The sequence below is a fragment of the Nycticebus coucang genome, chromosome 24, assembly GCF_027406575.1.
Source record: "Nycticebus coucang isolate mNycCou1 chromosome 24, mNycCou1.pri, whole genome shotgun sequence".
Taxonomy (NCBI): Eukaryota; Metazoa; Chordata; class Mammalia; order Primates; family Lorisidae; genus Nycticebus; species Nycticebus coucang.
In genome coordinates this window covers 20,557,600-20,573,511 of record NC_069803.1, presented here as the reverse complement: position 1 = coordinate 20,573,511, position 15,912 = coordinate 20,557,600, and the positions used below count along the sequence as shown (strand labels likewise).

The 15,912-nt window shown below is 42.9% G+C and overlaps 1 protein-coding gene across 3 annotated transcripts in view; it reads left to right on the top strand.

Moving 5' to 3' along the window:
* The window catches only part of CSGALNACT1 (chondroitin sulfate N-acetylgalactosaminyltransferase 1), a 309,957-nt gene that overhangs the window by 66,218 nt on the left and 227,827 nt on the right, over positions 1-15,912 (top strand). The window contains exon 1 of one of the 3 annotated variants that reach the window (XM_053578683.1): positions 1,030-1,227. The exons of the other annotated variants lie outside the window; for them this stretch is intronic. The gene's annotated coding sequence lies outside the window, so the exon portion shown is untranslated. Of the gene's footprint in view, positions 1-1,029; positions 1,228-15,912 lie in introns of those variants that run through there. 3 annotated transcript variants of the gene reach the window in all.

Genomic DNA, 15,912 nt, shown 5'->3' with positions numbered 1-15,912 from the left:
TTTATTGTATGTTTTTATATATACTTGGTAGGATGGGGTCTTGCCCTCTGCCCTCAATAGCTTATTCTATTAAAATCTTTCAAATTTTTTAAAAAATATTTCTTGAGTTTTCTCTCATAATTTTTACTGTAGAAAATTTTAAGAATCATGTTTTCCAAGCTCTAGGTACTAGGTTAGCATTCATTTTAGGTTAATTTTTAAAGAATTGAAATCTATAATCTAAAACTTAATATCAATTATGTTTTCCAGTTATATGGTATGTATATTTATTCTGTTTTTCTTTTATGTGCTTGGTATTATTTATTCTGTTTTTCTTTTATGTGCTTGGTATGTTTGTTTTGTCATTTTGGCAAGTATTTTTATGTTCTGCTCTGGGCAGTTATTTTTAATATTTGTTATGAAAGGGATCTTGTGACTTTCTCCCACAATCTGAAACGGCTGTCATTGGTACGGAGAAAGGCTGCTTTTCAAAGAACTTGACACCTTACCCAATTCTTTTAGTAATTCTAATAGTTTTTCAATTGTCAGGCCATTTTGCCTTGCTTCTGCTTTTCGAAATCCATTTTTGGCTTGGTTTTGGCTAGGAGTAAAATCCTAATAAAATGCTACGGGGACTGGCCCGTGAGGTGGCAAGGGTCTGACGGCTACAGAGAGGATTCCTGATCACAGTAATTGTGGTTGAGCAAAGCAGGGCAAAGGTGAGGACACATAGACCGTATAGAATTTATTATAGATCGTAGAAAGCTGAACACAGTGTGAATTCCATACCACAGATTCAACCTTAGCACAGATCAAATCTCATCTCCTGGTCTGACTTTTCACTCGTTTACAACCCTGAGAGAGTCCACAGCTGCCTATCAGCTCCCCGTCCCTTCTGACAGTGGCAAATCACGGTCCCCAAGGTCACTGAAAGGGATACTGACTGCAGGACGAACTCATTTACCTGCTCTTCACTGCACCGAGCTGACCTGGACGCAGATAAGCACAGATGATTGGGATTTTGTAAATGTCTGTGAGTTTGCTGGACAGCAGTCTGCTGTAGGACTTGTGGGGACCTCTCACTGCAGTGCCCTGGCTCCGAGTGCAGACCAGAACTGTGTTATTCCTTATCTATCCTTGCTGGAAAGGCTGCCTAGAACCAGACCTTAAACTTAGGCAGACAGGCTTGTCCCAGGCTCAGCAGCCTCGCTCAGGCTGTGTGGTGGTGTGGCCCTGAATCTCTGGGAGGTGAGTAATCTGAAACGTCTCTCTGTGGCTTACCTGTGGTTTTGACTGTTTTCATTGAATATTGTTTCACACTGAAGCAGCATAACTTGCAGGCTCTAAAACCCCAGCGTGCATTAGTGAGTGCTTTACTTTGGTAGAAACTATGGGAGTGGCTTGCTAAGGAGAACAGAGAGGGGACCACAAGCCCCAGGGCAGTGGTGAGGACAGGAGTCATCTGTGTGATCTAGTGTGTCTGGGTGAGTGGCAGAGGGAGGTAAGGAAGTTTCCCTATGGGATGTGAAATGGGGCGGGGGGTGAATTTTTGTTTGGGGAATTCTAGGAGCCATTTTATTTCTAATTAAGAAGAGCCTGAGGGGGCGGCGCCTGTGGCTCAGTCGGTAAGGCGCTGGCCCCATATACCCAGGGTGGCGGGTTCAAGCCCGGACCCGGCTGAACTGCAACCAAAAAATAGCTGGGCACTGTGGCGGGCGCCTGTAGTCCCAGCTACTCGGGAGGCTGAGGCAAGAGAATCGCTTAAGCCCAGGAGTTGGAGGTTGCTGTGAGCTGTGTGATGCCATGACACTCTACTGTGGGCCATAAAGTGAGACTCTGTCTCTACAAAAAAAAAAAAAAAAGAAGAGCCTGAGGAAGGGAAGGAAGTTAGCTTGCCAACTCATTAGCACACGTTCTGATTAGAGCTTCTCTGCACACTGTCTAGTAGCTAAGAGCAGGGGAGAAGAGACAGGCCTCCTCTTAACACTTGTGGGCCTGGGCAGGGTTTCAAATGGGGCCTCACAAGCCAAGAATCTAAGTAACTATTTTGAGGTTGTAAGTCAAGGTTTCTGTAAATCAGGTTCTTGGCTCCTAACTTGGTAAATATTCCTTATAAAAACCCAAAAGCCAGGTTCAAATGTAGAATTCTCAAATTCCTGAAGTTTCTTGTCTAAATTCTCCCTGGGTCACATGTAGACATGTGGGGCCAGAGGTCGCATCCTGCAAACAGCCTCCCTTGTGCTAAATGATGAAGTGGTTCTCCCTGGAGAGGATGGATTGGGGCAGGTGCTGCAGCAGTTCCAGGGACCTGTTATGAAGCCCAGAGGTGGGGTGGCCTCCAGGAGGGCATTTCTTAGGGACTTGGTGAACTTCTTGCCTTGTGGACATAGTGTGACTGGGGGACATGAGAGCAGTGCCCACCATTTCAGCTTCTCACCCAGCTGAAAATCCCCAGCGAGGGACAGGGATGGGAGGCATGGAGGGAACAGATGGGAAATTGGAACTGCGTGCAGGGCAGGTGAGGTGCTGGAAGGGTAACGTCAGGCACCCCAGGCTGGAGGGCCCTGGGATGTGCCAAATAATGGCTTTCAAAATGCTCATTTACTGCTTCTCAAGTTGGGGGACATGACTGCAGATTTACCGTGTGTCTATCTGGGCCTGGAGGACAAGTCCTGCCCCGTCTCTGACCACTGGCCTCAGATTTACCGTGTGTCCGTCTGGGGCCTGGAGGATGAGTCCTGCCCCTGTCTCTGACCACTGTCCTTAGTTATCTAGGTCCCTTGTTCTTCCTTTCAGTATTGTGGTGGTGCTGGTCATGCAGAAGTCTGCTGGGTTGAGGAAGCCGGTGGAGAGGGCGGCAGGGTGGGGGATGGATGCACCAGCTCCCTCTCTGCTGCTCCCACCCTCACTCTGCTGCTATAGATCTCCTGGTCTGATCCTCATTCTGTGTCTTGACGTCCCACACCTACCCAGTTCCTGCCTTTCCACTTCTCATTTTCTGTTCCTTTCCTTCTCTGGGAATTTCTTTCTTCCTATTGGTGGTAGTGGCTTAGCGGGGGAAGTGGGAACTCCACAGGGGGTGGGAAATTCTTCCCTGCATTCCAGGGAGTTTCTGTGATATTACCATAGCAATACAGCTGTCTCTAAGTGTCCAAGGGGCATGGACTTCAGGATCCCCCGTAGATAGCAAAATCTACAGATACTCAAGTCCCTGATAAAAAATAGCATACTATTTGCACATAACCTACACACATCTTCCTGTTTTCAGTCAAGCACCATGTAATGACATTTTAGTCAACAACGGACCACATTTACCAAGGTGGACCAATGAGTTTATAATGGAATATATAGAGGAATCAGATATATGGCACTTGATGCCGACATTGCAGATCAAGTAGGGAAAATAATTGATATTCAGTAATGATGATGGGACATTTGGTTGTCCCTATGGAAGAAAATTCATATATAAAAATATGCTACCACTCAGGTTTGTGTAAGCACACTCTATGATATTTGCACAATGAGGAAATCACCTAACAAGGCATTTCCCAGAATGGATCATGTCCTTAAGCGAGGCATGACTGTACTTTGAATCAACTCTTAGATTACTCATAACACCTAATATGAAAGTGCTCTTAAATAGCTGTTATACTGTATTGTTTATTCATGTTATTTTTAAGTGTTGTATTGTTCTTTTTTATTATTACTGTTTTAATATTTTCGATCCGTGTTTTTTTGAATCGCTGGATGCGGAACACATGGATGTGGAGGGTCTACTGCCCTTCTTTGGGTATTTCATAAGTTCAACAGGCTTTTGTGGGTTGACATGGGAACCTGGCTGTCTCTAATAATTATTTCTATGGGGAAGTGTATTCCTGGTTTGAAATAACTGAATCATAAATGAGGTTTCAGAACAATACACATTCATCATTGCAGCATTTTTAGAATTTTGCATCTGGAAGGGTAACTCTATGTCCATTTGGTTCTGTGAGTGAATTGAATCTACTCCAGGCTGATGTGTGGGGCCCCTTCCAGCTCTGGAGGGCTATGATTTTCCTCCACTTCTCTGTGTTTATAGGTGAGGAAACAGAGATCGGAGAATGTGAAGTTATTTGAAATAAAGCCAAACATAAAGTCTTTTTTTTTTTTTTTTTTTTGACAGTCTCACTGTCACCCTGGGCAGAGTACCATGGTGTCATAGCTCAGAGCAACCTCAAACTCTTGGGCTTTAGCAGTCCTCTTGCCTCAGTACCTGGGACTACAGGTGTGCTCCATTATGCCTGGCTAGTTTTTCTATTTTATTGTATTATTTTTTGTTAAGAGACAGAGTCTCATTTTATCGTCCTCGGTAGAGTGCTATGGCGTCACAGCTCACAGCAACCTCCAACTCCTGGGCTTAGGCAATTCTCTTGCCTCAGCCTCCCAAGTTGCTGGGACTGCAGGCGTCCACCACAATGCCCAGCTATTTGGTTTTTCTATTTTTAGTAGAGATGTAATCTCACTCTTGCTCAGGCTGGTCTTGAACTCCTGAGCTCAGGCAATCCACACGCCTTGGACTCCTAGAGTGCTGGGATTACAGGTGTGAGCCACCATGCCTGGCCCCCAACATGAAGTCTTGTCGATTCCACCCTGCTGTCTTCTTTTCTTCCCGTCAGAACCCAGAAGTGCCATTCTGATGAGCCCAGGAGTTTGGGCACCGGCATCTGTTTGGGCATGTATAGGGGCATGTGATGCCTTCAACCCCAGCAGGTGCTACAGACCCCCATATGCACAGGATGAAAGGGTATTTAAAAAAGAGCCTCAGGGCGGCGCCTGTGGCTCAGTCGGTAAGGCGCCAGCCCCATATACCGAGGGTGACGGGTTCAAACCCGGCCCCGGCCAAACTGCAACCAAAAAATAGCTGGACGTTGTGGCGGGCGCCTGTAGTCCCAGCTACTCGGGAGGCTGAGGCAAGAGAATTGCTTAAGCCCAGGAGTTGGAGGTTGCTGTGAGCTATGTGAGGCCACGGCACTCTACCGAGGGCCATAAAAGTGAGACCCTGTCTCTACAAAAAAAAAAGAAAAAGAGCCTTGGGACTCCTAGCCTTTTAAAGGTGGCGACAGGGGTATTTGATGGGCATTCTCAGTATCACCATCAGTACCTTCAAATGATCTGCATGTGGAGTTAAATTGCTGGAATTTTTTTCTTATGGCTTTGCTCTTACCTTTAAGAGGAGTTCTTGCATGTAGACTAATGACTTCTTGTTTCTTCCTGGTGCCTCCTCCTAATTTGAAGATATTGTCTCTTACTCCAGAGCAACTGATCTCCTATTCTGGAGTACGCTGTTTCTTGGGTCAAAAGGTACAGAATGTCTTCTTTTTTTAATGATTTTAAGGTTTTTGATTTGTTACACTTCAGAACTAATTTTGATTCCTCTCTGCATCCTTGGTGTCCTTTCAGTTACGTTTTTATTCTTGACATTTTCCTTGACGCCATTTGTCTTGAGCCTTCTTCTTGTCTTAATTAAGCCGGGGGCTTAGGGATGTTCTTTGAGCTTATTACTCTTTTCAGTTGGGTGTCTGGTTTGCATCTGTAGCAGATGTAATCAGTAACTGCTCAGCTCTGAGGACTAAATGAGACCTAGCTTTCTATAGTTGGGTTATCTTTCTTTGTGACTTCTCCTGGAATAGTGTTTGTGTTCTGTCATGAGCTGATTTGAAGAATTCCCAATCTTGATGTTCCCTCTCCCCCTCCATACCTGTTGCCCAGGTTTCAGTATCCCACACCCATTTGTGTCTTCCATCTCCTTTAGACCAAAAAGTGAATAAGCAGAGACCTCTCTATACCTCCTGTCAAGTTTATCTGCCCCAGAATGCTAGGTGTTAAGGTTAAAGTGATTGCCTAAAATTTGGGATCAGTCTCTGAGGAAATGATTTAGTAAATGTGTTTAAAATATGACTAAGTAGGATATTTTTCAGACGATTTGAAAATTTCAGTCATTTGTGACCCTTAACATTCCTTATGGAGGAATCATACCTCCCTCTCTGCCTGTGGGATTTCTACAGTATCCATTTCCCTCTTCCAGAAACTCTCACTTTTCAGAATGATTTTTCTTTCTCCTTTAACCTTCACTATCTCATCACCCTTTTCTCCATATCAGCTGGTGACCTTGCTTCTTATTTCACTGATGAAGTAAAAATACTTTTAAGGCAACGAGTATCTCCATTCAATACTAATTCTATAAACATGTCCGCATCTATACTTCTAGACTCTGATTTCCTTCCAACCAAAATAGCAAAGGCCTGTCCTTTTTCTTGGGCTCTACATCCTGGCCCCTCTCACCTACTCAAGGTCATTGCTTGATAATTGGTCCTTCCCCTGGCACCATGAATTTTTCCTCTCTACTAGGTCATCACATCAATGTTCAGAAATACCTTCCAGCTTAAAAAATGAACCCACTTTTTTCTTAGATACCACTCCATTTTCTCCTCTTTGCTGCAGAAACTTTACTTCATTCCCTTTTCTTTTTTTCTTTGACCCTCTTTAGTTTAGCCATTGTCACTACCAGCTTCACCAAACAGATCTTACCAAGATGAGCAATAACTCTTCCACTGTCAAACCCAATGGTGGGTTCTCAATCCTAATCAGACTTGGTTCATCAGCAGCATGTGGTACCATGGTTCCCTCCTTTCTTCCTGAGTTTCTTCCTCCTGGCTCCAGGATCCACCTTCCCAGTCTTCTTCCTGGAGGATCTTCTCAATTCTCTTGAGGGTTTCTCTTGCTCTTGCCAATGTCTCAAACATGGGACATCCCATGCTCAGTGGCTGGGTCTTTTCCTTTCTCTCTCTACTTACTTTTCAGATGTTCTTATCTAGTTCCATGACTTTATTTTTTCAACTATTTACCTTTGGTTTTAATTTCTTCCTCTGCCCTTTCTTCCACTACAATGGCACCTATTAAGTATCTTTTTATATTGGTCCACAAGTATCATTCTTTTTCAGATCTTTGTTCTCTCTGATTTCTGTCATCCTGCAATTTCATTGACATTTCTTGACTATCATTTTCATTCTGCTGCTGAGACGATCCCATGGATTTTTTATTTCAGATATTTTAGTTTTCAGTTCTGCAGTTTCCATTTGGTTCTTTTTTTATAGTTTCCTTTTCCCTACTGTGAATGCCCAGTTTTCTATTTATTTCAATCTACCTTACAGAATATATTTAAAATAGCTACGTAAACCCTTACTTGATCATTCTAACATCTGGGTCATATCAGTTAGCATCTGTTCATTGTCTTTAAGCTTGAGAACTGTTCATATTTCTCTAGTTCTTTGTATATCTAGTACTCTTCCATTGTCCTAAATATTGTGAATGTTACTTTTGTGTAAACTCTGGAGTCCTTTTGTAGTCCTGGAGAATATGTTTTTCTGTTAGTCTGCCTTTATAGCAGGCAGCCAACATGGTCAGGTTCAGGCATAACTTCTGTCTTGTCCTCTATGGGTGGTGTCAGTTTAGTTTTCAAAGCCTTTGCTTTCTGCTTTTGGTCTGTCCCGCACATGCATCGCTGGGGGTTAGTCTGAGATTTGGGTCTGGGTTTATGACTTGGTTTGGTTCTTGGGTCACTGTTGTGCTGCTTTGGATCTGTCCTGCACATGTGCAGCTTGGGGTGAACCTGAGGCTAGAGGGGTGGTTCATGCATGGAATGAGGGGGTCCCTTTCTCTGGCTCTGTCCTCTCTCTGGTTCCACACACACTTTCTGACTCACAGGAGCCCCTTTTCTTGGTTCCTTTGGTTTCTGTCAGGGAGTTATCTGACTGTGGACCCTTGTGGCCGGGGCCCATGCTTGGGACAAAGCCTTTAGGGAAGAGAAAGCTAGGTGGGAGGATGGAAGTTAAGCCTTCTCAGTTCCCTTTCCCACCTTTTGACTCATTTCCACAATCACCCTACTTTTGCTTCCTTTTCACAGCTCTCAGATAGTTACAATGGGTTTTTTCCAGCGTTTTTAGTTGTAATCAGACGCGTTCACCACCACGAGGGTCCCATGACTTTAAATGCCTTCCTGGCAACTCTCGTATCTCTGTCTCCTCCCTGGACCTCTCCAGAACTCAGCATCTTGTTCTAAATGTCAAATAGACATCTCAGCTTAACGAGGCAGAAGCCACACTCTTGATGTCTAGACTCACACTTCCTCCCCTGTCTCTCCCCACTCAGAACAGACCCTGCTCCCATCACTCAGGCTGGGAAACCTCAGAGTCGTCTGTGGCTGTCTCCTCTGCTGATACCTGCATCCAAGCCATTTGCCCATCCAGGCAGCATTTTGAAAAATTTATCTGCAGTCAGACATCTTCTCTCCACTCCCAGACTGTCATCTTCTCACTCACTGAGCTCTGCCTGCTAACTGCCCTCCCAGCCTCACTCTCTCCCCTCTGTTCCTTTTTCACCTTTCTTTGACTTCTCACCTCCACCCATTGACTACTCATCTCATGTTGGATCAAGGGATCTTAAGTCGTCTCTCACCATCAGCCATTTCTGCCTTTTCCCAGCTTTGCTCTTCCCACTTTTCTGACTGTCACCAGCTCCTGGCAGCCCTTCATCTCTCTGTCTCTCATCCTTCTGCCTCAGAGACTTTGTAACTGTCCCTCTTTTCTGGTCATGTATCACCTCCCCAGAAAGCCCCTCCCCTCCTCCTCTGCGGTAGTCACAGCCCTCACCAAGCCTGACTTGTTGTAATTTTCTCTTTGATGACAATCTCTTTGCTTTTATCTTTTTTGTACCATCTTTTGGGTGCACAAAACCATGTCTGGCACAGAATAGGCACTTCAAAAATATTTGCTGAATGAATCAACCAAAAGGGAAACAATATACTCAGAGAAATTCTTTGCAGAAAGGAACTTGGTAGAATTACTTTCTAATCTTTTTCAAAAACAGTAGGTTAATGGAAGGCTGCAGAAATTGGTATGGTAACAAGTGTCCTAAGATGTTGGTATCCACCAGTCCACCTTTGAAGCACAGAACATTGGTGCACTTGTAGAAGCAAGTGGACTAATTGCTAACTGTTACGTGGTTGAACTTATGTTGCTCGATTAGCATTGGACCATTTCTAAGGATAACTCTAGGAATCAAAGATGGAAAGACTCGTCTCCCCTAGTCTTGAAGACAAGAGAGGGGCTTAGCAGTGTGGAAGCCAGTCCAGACCACACTGTACATAGAACTTTGGCCTCAGTATCCCTTTCATCTTGTCCTACTGTGACCAAGTTCCATGATAGTGAATGAGAGACCAATGACCAGCTGTGTCCATCTGCAGGCTTGAATGTGAGCAACCTTAAGCAATCATTGCCAAAGCTCTCCGTGCCTCTGAAGCAGAGCCATGTTGGTTGTGAAAGTGCAGTAATTATATAGCTCAAATACGTACACCCAGAAGCCCAGTGAGGACTCTGAAATCCAAGTTCCTCATTGTTCTTTGCATCTGAGTGCATTTTTTAGTGCAGCGGACGATTGACCACATGGGTTATTCACAGAAAGGACAGTTGTCACTCCCAGGTGTGTGTTTGCACTGCTGTTGTGTGTCAGAGGACATTTATCACTTGTACTTTTTCAGGCTACATTATAAATTAGGAAATCTTTGAGACAGCTTCCTGACTTTACATCTTAACTCCTGGAAGTGGGCCTCTAGAAGGAGGACTCAGAGACTATTAAAAGCAATGCAATATGGGGCGTACAACTCAGCATTTCACTTTGCCTCAACAATGAAACTATTATTATTCAATACTACGACCCCATAATGAACCGGCTTCAAAGAATAAATGATATATCATGTTGTTGGGGGGTTTTGACATTTTTTGAGTGCAATATTTTCTTATTTGCCGAGTTTTATACAAATCATTTTTAGACTTTTTTTCCTGCTTATGGGACAGTATAAAAAATAAGTTTATTTTTGACAAAAGTAGCAGCTTAATAATGCCATGATTAGAACTTAAGAGGAACAGTGATGTATGAACCCTTAAAAATATACTTCTTGTTGATGTTTAAAGAGGCAGGCTTTCCATAATTGTCCTCCGTAAGTGACTAGAAAGAGGGAAAATAATGGAAGTGCTTTCTGACTTGTCTCTGCCTGCCATTTAACGTTACTCTGGATACTGAAAAGTATTCTCTCACGGTCCAGGTTGTATAGTGGCTTCCAGCATCCTAAATGCATTAAGGGAAATACTTCTCAGCTCTGTTAGGAAGATGCTGAATGTGTCTGAAATATGAGTCACTCCTCTCGGTGGAAGGAAGGGAGGGATACATTTCCAAGCATCTCCCTGCCTGTATGAAAACTGAAATGTTTTTTGAATGCTCTTTTCTTTTGTTCATTTATTTAAAAAAGAAAAGGTATTTATTGCATGTTCCGCTCTGTACAGTTATATGCTGGGCAGGTGTCTAGGGAGACTGCCTCTCTAATATATAGAGTATTCTTGGTATACAGAGTAGCTGGTGATGAAGAAATGGGAAAGCCTGAACGGTTCTGTAACCCTGATGAAGGATTGTCAGGTGTGGGTGGCAGGAACCCTGACAGAAAGAAACGGACAGAAAGAATCAGAGGCCACTGCTTCCAAAGAGATATTGATGTCCTGTCCAGGCAACGTATACCATGAGCCTTAACACTATTTGTACCCAATTTCCTGTGTAATCCCACTTCTTAAGGAAATAAAAGCATTATTTTGAATGACTAAAAAGAAAAAGAGAACATCTAATCACCCCACAGAGCAGAACAGCTAAATTATGGTACATTCGTGAGATGGAGTTCTCTTGCAGTCATTAAAAATCATATTATGAAAGAATATGAACGTCTTGGGGATACGCTCCTCATGTAATATGTGGGAAAACCCTAATAAAACAGTGTGTTCCCAATTTGGTAATGCTCTGTTCTGACTCTGGCCCGCCTTCACGGCTCTAATGAGAATTGCAGCTCCCCAGCTCCACCCCTGTGCTCTGATCACTGTGGGCTTTCTGATGTCTGTCTGTCTGATGCCTACTGCCTTCTAACATACCGTAAAACCTACAGGTACATGTCACTGTTTGTTGTGTTTCCCTTCTGATGGAATATAAGTTGTAGAAGGGCAGGCTTTTCATCTGTTTTGTTCCCTGGGATGTCTCAAAACGTAGAACACTACAGAAGCTTTGAGACAGACTATGACACAGTCCATTATTTCACTTCCGAGAAGCCCAGTTGACAGCGTCCTTTCCGATTCACCTGTGCAAGTTCCAACCTGCTGAGTGTGTCGGTGTTGCTGGGAGGGCTTCACCTGTTTCCTTCCATGCTGATACGTTTCTTGAATTTTGTGCATCTCAAAACTTTTGTAATGACCCATAGCAGATCCTAATAAATATTATACGCATTGAGTAACTGAAGAAAGGAAATGTGGTTGTATTATAATACAGATCATCATTTTTTGTTTGTTACTTTTCTGAATGTTTCATATTTTCAGTGATGAATATGGATTGTCTCTGTAACTAGAGAGGGAAAAGAAAAGGCTTGACAAAGGTACGGCTGCATGTAAATACCTCATTTCAGCCTAACCAGTCTTTCTGTGGGCAATGGCTGAAAGCAATTGAAGAGAGCTGAATCAAAGCCTTCCAGTGATATGCACAGAACATTGTCTAGAGCAGCGGTTCTCAACCTGTGGGTCCCGACCCCTTTGGACTGTATTAAAAGTTCGCAGGTGGAGCTGGAACATATTCTTCTTAGGAAAGTATCTCAATAATGGAAGAAAAAGTATCCAGTGTACTCAGCCCTACTATGAAACTAATTTATAGCTTTCGTATGAAAGCTATAACCCAACTATAGCACAAGAAGAAGGGGAAGGGGGCAAGGGGGAGAAAGGGAAGGGGTGAGGATGGGTGGAGGGAGGGTGATTGGTGGGACCACACCTGCGGTGCATCTTACAAGGGTACATGCGAAACTTACTAAATGTAGAATATAAATGTCTTAACACAATAACTAAGAAAATGCCATGAAGGCTATGTTAACCAGTTTGATGAAAATATTTCAAATTGTATATAAAACCAGCACATTGTACCCCATGACTGCATTAATGTACACAGCTATGATTTAATGATAATAATATGAAAAAGGTTTGCAGCCTTAGGAAGGTTGAGAACCACTGGTCTAGAGAGATTTTAGGACCCCTGGGCTCTGGTCTGGATGCTGGGTTTTAAGGCTGCTGCTGAGCCTGCCTTCCTAGTTGCCATTTGCCTCACAGCTCTTGTCTCTGCCCAGTAGGCCAGTCCCCTCACTTAATCCTGCCCGCACTCCACTCTTACTAAGCATCCTAACCAAGTCCCCAATAGGCATACATTCTGCTTTCCCCTTCCTAAGCTGTGTGTTCCCGACTCGCCATTCCACATTCTGTGTTTTCTATAAATACCAGTGGAGTCCTTCCTGCTTTCTTTTCATGGTCTTCTTTTGGCTGCTCTGGCCTCCTCCTGCCTTGGATTCCCATGGCCCGCACAGAGCACTCCAAGCACACAGTGCACTTCCCACAGCTGGGCTCCAGGGGAGCCATGTTTGCAACGGACATTAACCAAAGAGGCCAAGCACTCCTGCTGCTAGGAGCCAAGTGCAATCTGGCTCAATCTATTTTAAGACAGAAACCATAGAAATACTTTAAGCACATATGCTGTACTTGTCTCATGTGTTATCTTTTTTTTTCTGCAAGTAAATGACAAGCTGCTTGAGGAAAAGGTTTCTATTTTTCTCCTTGTCTTCCATAGGGTATAAGCAGCTCTCGTCTTAAAGTTGGTATCACAATCTTGTTGGTTGATCGTTCCTCGGTTTCCCGTATATAGAGTCAATGTTGTTTCTGACCGTTCAGAAGTAGCATAAAAATAATATGGGGGCAGTGATTCAAGTGCCTTAGAAGGCATTATAAATGTATGCACATATATATTTAATGTCATTTTCTTATTAATATTTCAAAAGCTAATAAACTCAAGTGAAATGTTCAGGGTATAACTTGGCTGCAGCAACCCTCTTCTGTTAAAACTCTATAATTATTATTCAGAGTATACAGATTGATTTGGGGGAAGCAGGATTTTTTGGGAGGCAGGATTTTATGTAATAGATTATTCAATTCAGCAACCGCTTACTGAGATTCTACTATTTATAAGGTACTACCATGGGCACAGAAGGTAGAGGTCAGCTAAAAATAGTCCTTGAACTCACTGAGTTGGGATTGTGAGCACAGAAACAGCTCTCAAGACAAGGAGGAAAGACATTTATTGGGCCTTTAAAGAAGGAAGAAGGATACATCATCTGGGGAAAGGTGTGTACAGTGGGCAACATTGCAATAAGCATATAGAATTATGAATTTTGGTAGGTGGGAGATGGTACACATGGGATAAATAAAGGATTCCAGGTTGAAGTAACAAAATCAAAAGGGGGTAGGAGAGGAAACATTTGAGGGGGTGGTGGGCTGTTCATGGGCTGAGAGATGACGCTAAAAGGCAAGGTTGGGTAACAGGTGGGAGTCCTTCCTACTGCAACCGAACCTCTGTCTTCAGCCTCCCAAAGGACCTTTGGATGTTCTACAACATTAGAAATGGGCTTTTAAAAGTTTTTTTTTTTTTTGCCGTTTTGGCCAGGGCTGGGTTTGAAACCGCCACCTCCAGCTTATGGGGCCGGTGCCCGACTCCTTTGAGCCACAGGCGCCTCCCAGCCTTACAGTTTCTATTTGGTTTGATAAATGAAGAATAGCCACATTCTTTTGATGTCCAAGCATTTATGATAGTGCCCTTTATCTCAGGATGAAATTTAGTAAGGGAAGGCTCACGAAATCAAGGAGACAGTTGTTTGCTCCCAGAGGCACAGGTTGGATTATGCCCACTCAGTTGAAAGAGCGCTCACATTTGCAAATCTACTCAAACTACTGTTGGGGGAGTGGAGGTAAATTTTAAATGGTTGAATTCTTTTCTAAAAGCCATATAGTGAATTATCAAAATGCTTTTGAATAGAAACCTTGTGTCTGGACTCTAAGAAGCCTGCTGTATTTGAAACCTTGGGGTGATTTTCAGGATGTCTCCGTAGGATTGAACCATGTGTGTGCAGTGAGAGTTATGATCTTAGTAATATTCCTGTCTACTGGTTTGTGGGCAGTTGGTTTCACAGACAATAAATTCTCATCTCTAACAGGTTTTCAAGCTTTTTTTTTCTTCTCAAGCAAGTGGGAGAGAAATCTAAACTGTGATCACTGGAACTTCGTAAATTTATTTTTTGTGGTGTTTCTAACCCCATGTGATTTACTCATATATCTTTTTTCCCATTTAAAATAGATGAGCAGTTTAGAAGTATATAGCTGTGCATCTTTGGGTTGAGTTCGCTTGTTAAACAGTTCTCTCTCCTTTTTTTTCCTTTTTGAGACAGAGTCTCCCTCTGTCACCAGGGCTAAAGAGCAGAGGCCTCATCATAGTTCACTATAACCTTATACTTCTGGGCTTAAGCAATCCTCCTACCTCAGCCTCCCAAGTAGCTGGGACTACAGGTAGGCACCACCATGCCTATTTCTTGTAGAAATAGAATCTCACTCTTGCTCAGGCTGGTCTTAAGCCCCTGACCTCAAGCAATCCTCTTGCCTCAGCCTCTTAGAGTGCTAAGATTACAGTCATGAGCCACCTTGCCCAGCCATTTAAAAGAAATATTTTTAATTCAACAATATATTTAGAAGAAAAAAAAATTGAAGAGTCACTGGAATGTTTGCCTATTTTTGAAACTGAGAGAGAAATGGGGCTGAATGATTCTAGACAGACAAGCTAAGGAGTGTGTATTCCCAAACCACATCCCTGAGGTGACTTCAGGGATGAGGGTGGGACTGAAGGAAAAAGGAAAGGAACAGTCATTTCTTACTGGAAATGCTTTAAAAAGAAATGGTGAGATTATGTGTGATTTTACCTTTCCTTTCTTTTTTTTTTTTATTTTGCATTTTTGAATACACAAATGGGAAGAAAAAAATACTTGTCAAAACTATTTCTCGTCGTGCAGATTACTGTGTCTTACATTTGAAACCAGTTTTTTTTTTTCCTCTCTCTCTGAAACAGAGGATGCAATCTATGCTGGTTATTTCTAGCTGCTTCTTCTAATATTTGAATTTTTATGGTTCCTTCAGCTCAACTTCACTATATTCATTTTCAGAAGGAGTTGTGATCCATGCTTTAATTATATTTCCTTTAAAAATATTCAGTTGAAGGAAATTCCATGATCGCTCATAGAGTTTAATACTTTTTTCATATGCTTTATCAGATTTTTGATTTCCTACCAACATTTAATATTCTTAAAATGAAAATACGTGGATGCTATAATCTTACATTCCATTTTCAGTGGCGTAAGTTATGATTCATGGCCCACGATTTTCACATTTTTCTCGCACGCAGCAGCAAATGATCTTTTCAGCTTTTTGAGAGTGCTCCCGATTTGAGGGAGAGACATTAAGCTTGGAGTTTCAAATCCCTTTTCCTGGCTGTCATTTTGTGGGCGTTTTGCCTCAGAGGCCTCGACCTATTCATACTTCAGTGAGATGTGGTTCAAAAGGGCTGTAACCAGACTGTCATTATCATTCATTGCTGTATACTCACTGTGAGAATAAATAGCTAAATCCCTTCACCCCGGAAGTCCACATGCTCAGTTCTCATACTCCGTATGTCTTCTGGGGAGAAAATGTTCTTTGATGACTGAGGAGGGGTAGCTAACCAGATCCTGGAGCAGTAGAAGAGGTGGGTCTTGCTTCAGGCCGCCTAGGGCAAGTTATTTATGAATAATTTCTCTGGTTGCCTTAGTTGTATCCTGAGAGTGATGGCTGCTTCAGTTCTCCTAAAGCAATCACATTTTATGGTCGGTCTGCTAAAGCCTAATATTTTGAAGAGCACTGTTAGAATTCTCTGATCCTCTTCCTCCAGCATGTCCATCCAGGTTCCATGTCTAGAAGG